The 9975-nt window shown below is 42.4% G+C and overlaps 1 protein-coding gene across 1 annotated transcript in view; it reads left to right on the top strand.

Annotated features, from left to right (window-relative positions):
- Positions 1 to 9975, top strand: part of CTNNA1 (catenin alpha 1) — a 308835-nt gene that overhangs the window by 1285 nt on the left and 297575 nt on the right. The window lies entirely within an intron of this gene.

Raw genomic sequence — 9975 nt, 5'->3', positions numbered from 1 at the left:
AAAGTCAAACACAACATTGTAGGTGAAACCGTCTTAAATAGAAAAAAGTTACCCCACATTCTTACCTAAGTCTTATCTATTATGTTATTCTTACTAGCCTGCTTAATATTTTTTTTAATTTCTCTTATATTTTAATTCCCTCGGAGGTAGGCATTTATGGGGCCTTCAAACTTACAGGCTAATGACCCCTATTTGTAGACATTTATATGTCTACAGTATACCAGGGGTGTCTGGGTGGCTCAGCCCTTTAAGCATCTGCCTTTGGCTGGGGTCTTGATCTCCGGGTCCTGGGATAGAGCCCCGCGTGGGGCTCCCTGCTCCTGGCGAAACCTGCTTCTCCCTCTTCCTCTGCCTGCTGCTTCCCCTGCTTGTGCACTCTCTCCCTGCCAAGTGAAAACAATCTTAAAAAATTTTTTAAATTTCCTTTAAAGTAAGACAATATTCTGTTGGAAAATAATGTAGAGAGGAGGGCAGCCCAGGTGGCTCAGTGGTTTAGCACCACCTTCGGCCCAGGGCCTGATCCTGGAGATCCGAAATCGAGTCCGGCGTCTGGCTCCCTGCATGGAGCCTGCTTCTCCCTCTGCCTCCCTCTGCCCACCCGCCCACCCGCCCCGTCCCTCATGAATGAATAAATAAAATCTTTTTTTTAAAATGTAGAGTGGGCCGACATATAGTATTAAACATTGAAGCAAAATAGAAATGGGTAACTTTACAACCTTGTGTTGTCTATGACAGGGAGGGAGGAGTTCAAGTGGAATAATTGGAGTATCAAGTTCTCCTCAGTTCCTTCTTTTTTCAGCCGGTTCACTTAAGAGTTATTTTTCCCCCCTGTTCCATATACCTGAAATCCACAAAGTATTAATTAAAAGAGTCCTGGAATCAAATGATGTCGGCTGTGGAGTGTCTGAGATGATTCTGTGGGTACTAGAGGTTCCTGGTTTTCGCTAAAAGCCTGGCGAATACTCTCCATGACCACCAGGGGGATATGGTGAGCTCTAGATGATTCAAAGCTTCAGCTTGAGAAAGGGACTGTGTAGTCTTTGCCTGTGTGAAGGACAGGTTTCTGGACTGCTTTGCAAATTAACATGGCCTACAGCCTGAAGGCTTGAAGAAATGAGCCTGAGTCTAGAAGGAAATAGGGTGCAAATGAATAAGAATGGACAGTTAGATCCACAGCCAGGTGGTGTAATTCTTCACCATTCGGTGCAGCGCTGTATTTCATTTCTCTGTTGTCATCTCAGTGTCACGCTGGAAAGTGAAAGGAGCCAGAATATAACTTGCATGTGGGTGAATGTTTACCAGACAGAATAGGCAGCTGTCCAATACCTGTGCATACTATATTTCAAATTATATTCTAATTGGTATGTTATTTTAGAATATTTGAAGACTGGAAACTAGTTACAATTTTTAAGTGTTTGACTCCCAGCAATTAATAGGAATTGTTACTAGAGAGTAATCACTAATACTTGTTAAATGTTCATTTAAATGCTGCATACTGTCCTAACTGCTTGATATACATTGTGTAATGAGCCCTTACCACAGTGGTTTCAAGTAAAATTCTATCACTATTGCCATTTTGCAGATGGCAAAACTGAGTTTTATTTTAAGATTTTATTTATCCATGAGAGAGACACAGAGAGAATGAGAGGCAGAGACACAGGCAGAGGGAGAAGCAGGCTCCATGCAGGGAGCCCGACGTGGGACTCGATCCCAGGCCTCCAGGATCACGCCCCGGGTTGAAGGTGGAGCTAAATCTTTGAGGCACCCAGGGATCCCGAAATTGAGTTTTATAGTCATTGATGTGTTATATGACTCAGATAAAATTTCTGGTAAAGCCAGAATTTGGAACCACATTGTCTGACTCCAGAACCTATGCTGTGAACCACTAGGCCCAGCTGACAAAATGGGTCTCATCTTTTATCTCCACTTAGGTAGAGAAGTTGAGTTTCATAATACTGGCCTAATCTATTAATAACATCAGTTATTTTAGGCAGTGGAATAACAGAGTTAGAAATACTTAAAGAAGTTTTTATGTAGTTTAGGTTGCAGAACAACTATAAAATTCAGTCTGTAATAACACTCCTAGAATTAAGTTTATATTTTTATTTGTTATTTTAACTCAATTTGCCAACATAATGAGCCTTCCTTAATGCCTGTCACCCAGTCACCTCATCTAACTCCCCCAAGTTTCTATTTTTAAAGCAAAGTGTCTTTAACCTGGTGACTCAGATGACGTTTTATTCACTTTTCCCAAAGATGAATATCTTGCTGTGGCACCTTCCATCTTCATGAAATAAAAATGTGACATACTTTTGTCACTTTTGTTCTTCTTGTCACTTTTGTTCTGGGAATTTTTTGTTCACTTTTGTTCTCCTTGGAATTTTTCATGTGCCTGCAGCAGATTTCAGGAGCCAGTTCCCATTTCTCCATGTTGGCATTAGCTACGCTGTATTGCAGTATACTGCACGGTGTCACTCCACTTAAGTTTGATTCAACAGAGATTGCCCCACTGAAGCGTAGGAAGTGTTATGTCAGGTAATGTCTCTGTCCCCATGGGTGGTGACAATTCACAGGTTTTACTTTATTTCGAATACCTGGGTAACCACCAACCTGCCCACCTTCCAAAAAGAGAAATAGAGGATGACCCTGAAAGTGAAGTAAGGCAGCAATAAATAAAAAAAAGATGTCACTTTCATTACATAGGACATTTACATTCCATTGATACTGAGGTCTCATTGCACAGGGGTAAAAATCAGTCACCTTCACTCTGGATTTTCATTCAGGTTTGAGAGACAGTTGGCTTTGGATAGATCAAGGACCAATGTTTGAAGTTCCCTATTTGGAGAGGGAGGAGAGATGACAAAAGAGATTTGCTCTTCGTGAAGATCAATTTAATAGTTAATTTTTAAGGATATAGGAGCCTTTTCTGAATTTTCTAGTTGAAAGGGCCAGAATTTTAGTTTATTCTTAATCAGCATGGTATAGTGGAGGGAACCCTGAGCTAGAGGTTGAATCTGAACTTGGGTTCTAGAAACACAGAAAAGACCTTAAGATGCCATTTAAAATCTAACCTTTCATTTAATAGACAGAGAATAGAAAGAATAAATGAGTTGCCTGAGGTCACAGGGACAATGTTAGCTTCTGCTCTAGGGCCTCCATTTTTACTTTTTAGAAATCACCCACATAAGGGGCCCCTGGATGGCTCAGTAGGTTAAACATCCAGCTCTTGATTTCCACTCAGGTCATGATCTCAAGGTGGTGAGATCAGGCTCTGTGCTGGGCATGGAGTCTGTTTAAAATTCTCTTTCTCCCTCTGCTCCCCGTCCCACGCCAGTTACCCACATGATTTCAAATTCAATCAATACAAGCCCCCTTTCAAATGCTCACAGGTAACTCTTACTTGTACATTCTCATATCTCATCCTATTCCTTGAAGTACGTAATTAGTGAAATTATCTTCCCTATCTCTTTGTTTCGCCTGGATTGACAAGCTACGTGAGGGGCTGTTGGTTTCTAAGGTTTCCAACCCCTGCTCAATAGCCATCACGAGAGGAAGTGCTTAGGTTTCCTTAGGTGATGAAGGTTTCACTGAAGCCTAGTTGGGGGAAGTACAGGCATTGTTTCAGCCAGGGTTCTGAAAGAACAGGGAGGATGACTCTTCCTTGGTCAGGCCCCAGTAGGACCTGACCTATAGTGACGACCATTTATTGGTCTTTCCTTCAGGAATAGGCTTCTGATGTTCCGATCTGCACTGATTCTGCCCTTTCCGCAGCCTGGCTTCTTTATCCCTGCTTCTCTAACTTTTCTTTCTATTTCTTTCTTTCTTTCTTTCTTTCTTTCTTTCTTTCTTTCTTTCTTTCTTTCTTTTTTTCTTTCTTTCTTTCTCTCTCTCTCTCTTTCTTTCTTTCTTTCTTTCTTTCTTTCTTTCTTTCTGTCTTTCTCTCTTTCTTTCTTTCTGTCTTTCTGTCTTTCTTTCTTCTTTCTTTAAGATTTTATTTGACAGAGCAGGCATGTGAGCACAAGCACAGGGAGCAGAAGGCAGAGGGAGAGAGAGAAGTAGGCTCCCTGCATGAGACTCAATCCTTGGGGTCATGACCGAAGCCGAAGGTAGACGCCCAAATGACTGAGCCACACAAATGCCCCTCCCTAATTTTTCTATTGTGCTAGTTCCCAAACTTCAGTAGGCATCAAACTGGGAAACTTTAAGCATTCCACTCCTAGAGATTCAGGTCCTGTAGGTCTGGGGTGGCTCTGGGAATCTGTGTGTTCAGGTTCCACAGGAGATTCTGATGGGGGTAGGGGGGAGTTTAAGGACCACACCCCAAGCACCATGGTGTCCTCTGGTCTACAAACTTTTTTGTCACACCTCCTTATTAAAAGAATATTTGGGGGGCACCTGGGTTACTCAGTGGCTGAGCGTCTGCCTTCAGCTCGGGGTGAGATACCAGGATCCTGAGTTCGAGTCCCACATCGGGCTCCCTGCATGGAGCCTGCTTCTCCCTCTGCCTGTGTCTCTGCCTTGCTCTCTCTGTCTCTCATGAGTAAATACATACATAAATCTTAAAAAAAATTTGAGCACATACCTCCATTATGTATTTATGTCTTTATAACCTGTATGAGTACATAGATATGATACTATTATTGAACATATATTGAATAGAAAATAAAAGTGGAAAAGAAAAAAATGCATTTGAATATTTTCTTTCTGTGCCCCAATGTATCCCTGGGGCTGCTTGTACTACCCTGGCTACCTTTCCATGTGGCTGGAACTACACCATTCATAGTGAGGATCTTTATTGTGCAGAGGCACAGAAAAGTGCCAAACTGTCTCAAGGGGCACTGGGTGAGTTTGTAGACCTTTGGTTTAGCTGTCAATACCTTGTTTTATTTAACCGGCAGTTGAAGTGGGGTGGAGATGGTGACTGTGCATGTGACACGGTGGGAAACAAGCAGGTTTACCTGAGAGGAGCCCTGAGACTGTTTCTTTAGGGGCAAGGGGGAATCTGTGAGCATGGTAGCTTCTGTGGGTCCCATGAACACCTGTCTTCCACCATGGAGTGAGGAACTCTTTCTGAGCCTGGCAAAGTGCAAAGCTAACTCTCAGCTGTGGATGAGGCCACTGTGTATGTGTGGTGCTTGCCCACTTCTCTCTTATTCCATTTATTGCATGACTCCCTGGCTTGAGCTTGGGAGGCAGCCCTCAGGATTAGAGGTAGTCAGTGGAAGCCCAGTGCCCCGAACCCTGGAGAACAGCACCTGTGTCTGAGCGGTTGCATGTCTACAGGCAGCTTATTTTTTTAAAAAAAGATTGATTGATTGATTTATGATAGAGAGAGAGAGAGGCAGAGACACAGGAGGAGGGAGAAGCTCCATGCTGGGATCCCAACGTGGGACTCGATCCCGGGACTCCAGGATCACACCCTGGGCCAAAGGCAGGTGCCAAACCGCTGAGCCACCCAGGGATCCCTACAGGCAGCTTAATGAGAAGTATTAACTGAGTCTCTGAGCTCAATGCTGTATTTTGGTGTGCATCTACTCTGCTCTTGGATACACTCCCAATACACTCCCTGATGCATTTGTGGTTCTTTGATACTGGTCTCTCATCCTAGGGCACCATTTTGTGTGAAGAGCATCATTTCCCTGAGTTAGAGCAGCTGCGTTGGAACAAGCAGACATACGTTGTGATTAGAACTGGACAAATCCAGGATCCCTGAGTGGCTCAGTGGTTTAGCACCTGCATTTGGCCCAGGGCACGATCCTGGAGTCCTGGGATCGAGTCCCATGTCAGGCTCCCGGCATGGAGCCTGCTTCTCCCTCCTCCTGTGTCTCTGCCTCTTTCTCTCTCTATGTCTATCATAAATAAATAAATAAATCTTAAAAAAAAAAAAAGAACTGGACAAATCCCAGATGCATCTCAAAAATCAAGTGACTTAACTATTAAAGTTGGAAATGGGTTCCCCACATTCCTTTTTTTCCAAGTAATTTTCTTACACCTCCTTGGAGACTCTTCACATTTTCAGCTTTCTTCTGTTGCCTTAAGTATTTGATTTCTGGGTGTTTTATACTCTCAGAGGCCTGGAAGTGTGGAACTGTTTGGAGCTCTATGGAGGGAAGAGGGATGGAGTACTTCTTGCATTCAGGGCAGTTAGCAGCATGTATATGTCTCCATTTCCTGATTGATGGGGTTATTTGAAAATACGTTATTTAGAATTTCGTTATTTTTCATTTCACTTTATACTATTGAAAATCTCTAGGCTGGAAACACTGTTTTCCCTGTCACTTTGCCTTTTTCCTGTCAGCAGGTATGCTTAACATTTTTGTATTCTGTTTTTTTTATGCTTATCTTGTCTAAAGATGTTTGCTTGTCAACCTGGTCCCATATACCTGTCATTTTTAATGGCTGTCTATATAATCTGATTCTTTCTTGAGATTCATAAGTTTATTCCACTGAATCCTTTCTGCTCCCACTTTTTTTGCAGAGTTTGGGGAGAGATCTGCTGCATTTCTAAAATATCTCTGAAAACAGGCTGCGTTTCAGAACCTGCACCAACATTGGCTTTTCTTCCCTTTGAGGGTGTTGGCAGGAAGCCACTGGGCACACCGGGGTGTTGAACTGCCTTCTCTGAAGTCCATGTCTGTAGGTCTGGCTAGGCTACTTGATAAGAAATCTAGCAAGAGATCTCAGACACCAAACTGGGGAAGAATTAAGCTAACAGACTACCAGATATTTCCGAAGAGTCATTTAGGCTCCGTCTATTACTATAGTGTTCACAATGTAGACATAGTTCAGTGCTGTGATTAAAGTGACTTTCACCGTTAGCCTCTTTGTTCCTGTACAACAAAGTGGTGATCTATGGCCGGTTCATCATATGAGGGTGTAATGGTTAGCTAAAGCTATTTTTCTCCAAAGGGCCAGTTATTTTTTTTTAGTTTTTCTTCAAAACTTCAGCTTTAGCAGGAAGGAGCCATAAATTCTGTGACATAGCTGCCTCCTTATCTGTGTCAGGAGTTATAGACGGCACACATAAGACAATTCATGTACCTCTGCATAATGAGGTAAGTTTTATAAATCATAAATCTTCACTTAACATGCAGGTGGTGTTGGGTGCCAGGTTTAGAAAAACTGATGTAGTTGCCAAGTTCATGAATGTCATAAATCATTCATGCTAAGGTAAGAATCGTGCTGTCCTCTGAGGGAGACTAATTTCAAGGTGGTTGTTAAACACAGAAATGTGAGGATCGATGATTGTTTTTCAAAATCAAATGCACTTTTTATTTGAAGGGTAAAACCAGATTACCTTTCTTTTTTTGTAGAAGTCAGTTTTCTAAAATCCTCCCTTTACTCTAAAAAAAAAAAAAAAAAATCTGTCAATAATAATACCCTGTCTTCCGGGATTCCTGAAATCTATCAGAAATACATCGCAATATATTACCTGTTCGTTTGCAATCCAGATCTTTAATGTGCTGAAAATGAGATTCAGATGTTTCAATAAATCTTCAGACACATTTAAGAAAAAACTCTCAAGTTCCTTGGCGGGGGGGCGATGTTCTTGTGCCATGTTTCACATGAAGTTACTGTGGATAGGAGGGAAGCATAGCCCTCTTTCACACTGGCTTTGTATTCAGGGCAAAAGATGGGGAAAGAGTGGGGCCTAAAGCGAACTGACCCTCAATACAGAAGCTTGAAGCTATGTGGTGGGGTGTGCCCCTCTAAGTTCTCAGGCTTTATCCAGACTCTTGGAATATGGGTATTAAACTGTTTTCTTTATAAGTTGCTCATGTGATAGATGAAGAAGGCTATGAGGTTGGGTATTATTGAGGAAGGAGAACATGCTAGCAATTTTGGGGAGAAGTCTTCAGAGAGGGGCACCTGAGTGGCCCAGTCGATTAAGCATCTGCCTTTGGCTCCAGTCATGATCCCAGGCTCCTGGGATGGAGTTCCACATCGGGATTCCTGCTAAGCGGGAAGCCTGCTTCTCCCTCTCCCTGTGCTGCTCCCCCTGCTTGTGCTCTCTGTCAAATAAATAAATGGAATCTTAAAAACAAAAAACAAAACAAAACAAAACAAAAAAAACAGCCTTCAGAGACAAAAATGGAGTTTGGTCTCAGGTTATTAGGTTCTCTACAGGTAGTTAAGTGTCTGTATCCCCTAGTATCCACATGAGGCCATACACCAGATGACATGTAATTCTCTTTGGTATATTTCAGAAGTCTTTTTGGGATGAATATGTTAATGACTACCCCTCCTGAGTTCATCATGTGAGTAGCCTGCCCTTGGTTAAAGATCGTAGGGTCTGGTTCTAGGCAGAACAACTTTTTCACAGAATACAATTGAATTTTCTTCTTTGATGTGATAACCCCACTAACTCTGTGAGTCTCCACTCTGAGGCTTAGAAATAGGTCCTAACCTCCTAATGAATTTGCAGAATCATTTATGTGATCTTTGTAATTGAATTAATCTTCTGACAATACTGGGGGGCTCATTCTTATGAGTTCTTTTTCAACCCTTCTCATCTGCCCCTACTGCAAGCTCCCTATTTCTTTACGCCTCCATGCCTTGTGTATACTTTTCGGCTTACCTGGAGTGCTTTTGTTTTCCTAATCAAAATGTTGAACTCCAGGCAGCCCGGGTGGCTCAGCAGTTTAAGCACCTGCCTTTGGCCCAGGGTATGATCCTGAAGTCCTGGGATCGAGTCCCATGTCGGGCTCCCTGTATGGAGCCTGCTTTTCCCTCTGCCTGTGTCTCTGCCTCTCTCTCTCTCTATCATGAATAAATAAATAAAATCTTAAAAAAAAAAATGTTGAACTCCTACTCATCCTGTAAAACCCACTTAAATCTCACCTTTGTAAAACCTTCTCTGGCTTCCTGAAACAGAGCTTGTTACTCGATTCCTCTACAGCATTTATCCAGTTCTGCTATGACATGCACAAGGGGCAGTATGCCCATCCCTTCCGCTAGATCGTATTGCTGGTACTTACCATATCTACCATTTGACATGAAGTGGAAACTCAGTGACTAAATCTCATATTATTTTTATTACCCAAGCACTAACATACAGCCTTGGGAGAGCACAAAGCTTTTTTTAAGTTGCTTTTCATCATAACTTATGGATGCTAAGACTAACTCGTAAAGCATTTGCTTGAGTCCCCTATAGGAATGCCTAAGGGTAGAGAGCGACAGGGGCAAAGAGAAACTTCCAGCATTCTCAATGTGCCCTGGGATTTTCTGGAGATTCTGGGCAGATCAAGTCCTGTTCTTTATTCCTGCATATAATATCTCTAGGACTTTTATGTCTGCCTTTTCATTGCAGTCATTCTAATCTAGGCATCATCCCTTCACACTTGAGCTATTACACTTAAACAGGTATGACTCTTAGTTTATAAATTCATGTGTGGGGGGAAGTATCACATTTATTTATAAACTTAAATAAAAATACACTCCAATTATATGCTTCTATCCTATCTGACTGGTGGGAAGTTTAACCTCACCTATTTCTCATCTTCACGTTTGAATTGTAGTTCCAGGGTCTTATATTTTGCCATGAGATTAGAGAGGACTTTGAGTTGCTGATTATCTCTAGACACCCACTGTCCAGTCATTTGGACAGTCCCTTCCGGTCCAGGGACTGAGTGTCCGCTCTTCATGCTTGACTCACAAGATTCTTGTGAGGCTCTGAATCCTGCAGCCTAGGGTCCTGTCTCCTAGTTGTGTTATGTTGGCCATTCTTCTTTAGGATCATATTCCCGCCTCAGGTGCTTCCAGGGAGCAAGGCTTAGGTCCCCCTTTTCCAGGTCCTACAAACCCATCTTCATCTGCAACCCAGGGGACTCTGGTCTGCTTGGAGTGCTTTCCTGCATCATGCTGCTCTGAGGCCAGTTTCTTCAAGCTCTAACTTCTATCTTACTCATTTACAGAAATCTTAATGGTCTTATAAATCCCAAATCCCTATCACTGCAATCAAAACTTTTTTTTTTT

Source organism: Vulpes vulpes, chromosome 12, assembly GCF_048418805.1.
Source record: "Vulpes vulpes isolate BD-2025 chromosome 12, VulVul3, whole genome shotgun sequence".
In the NCBI taxonomy this organism is placed as follows: Eukaryota; Metazoa; Chordata; class Mammalia; order Carnivora; family Canidae; genus Vulpes; species Vulpes vulpes.
Note: the sequence above shows the minus strand (reverse complement) of the source record. Positions and strands in the feature narration are given on the sequence as shown.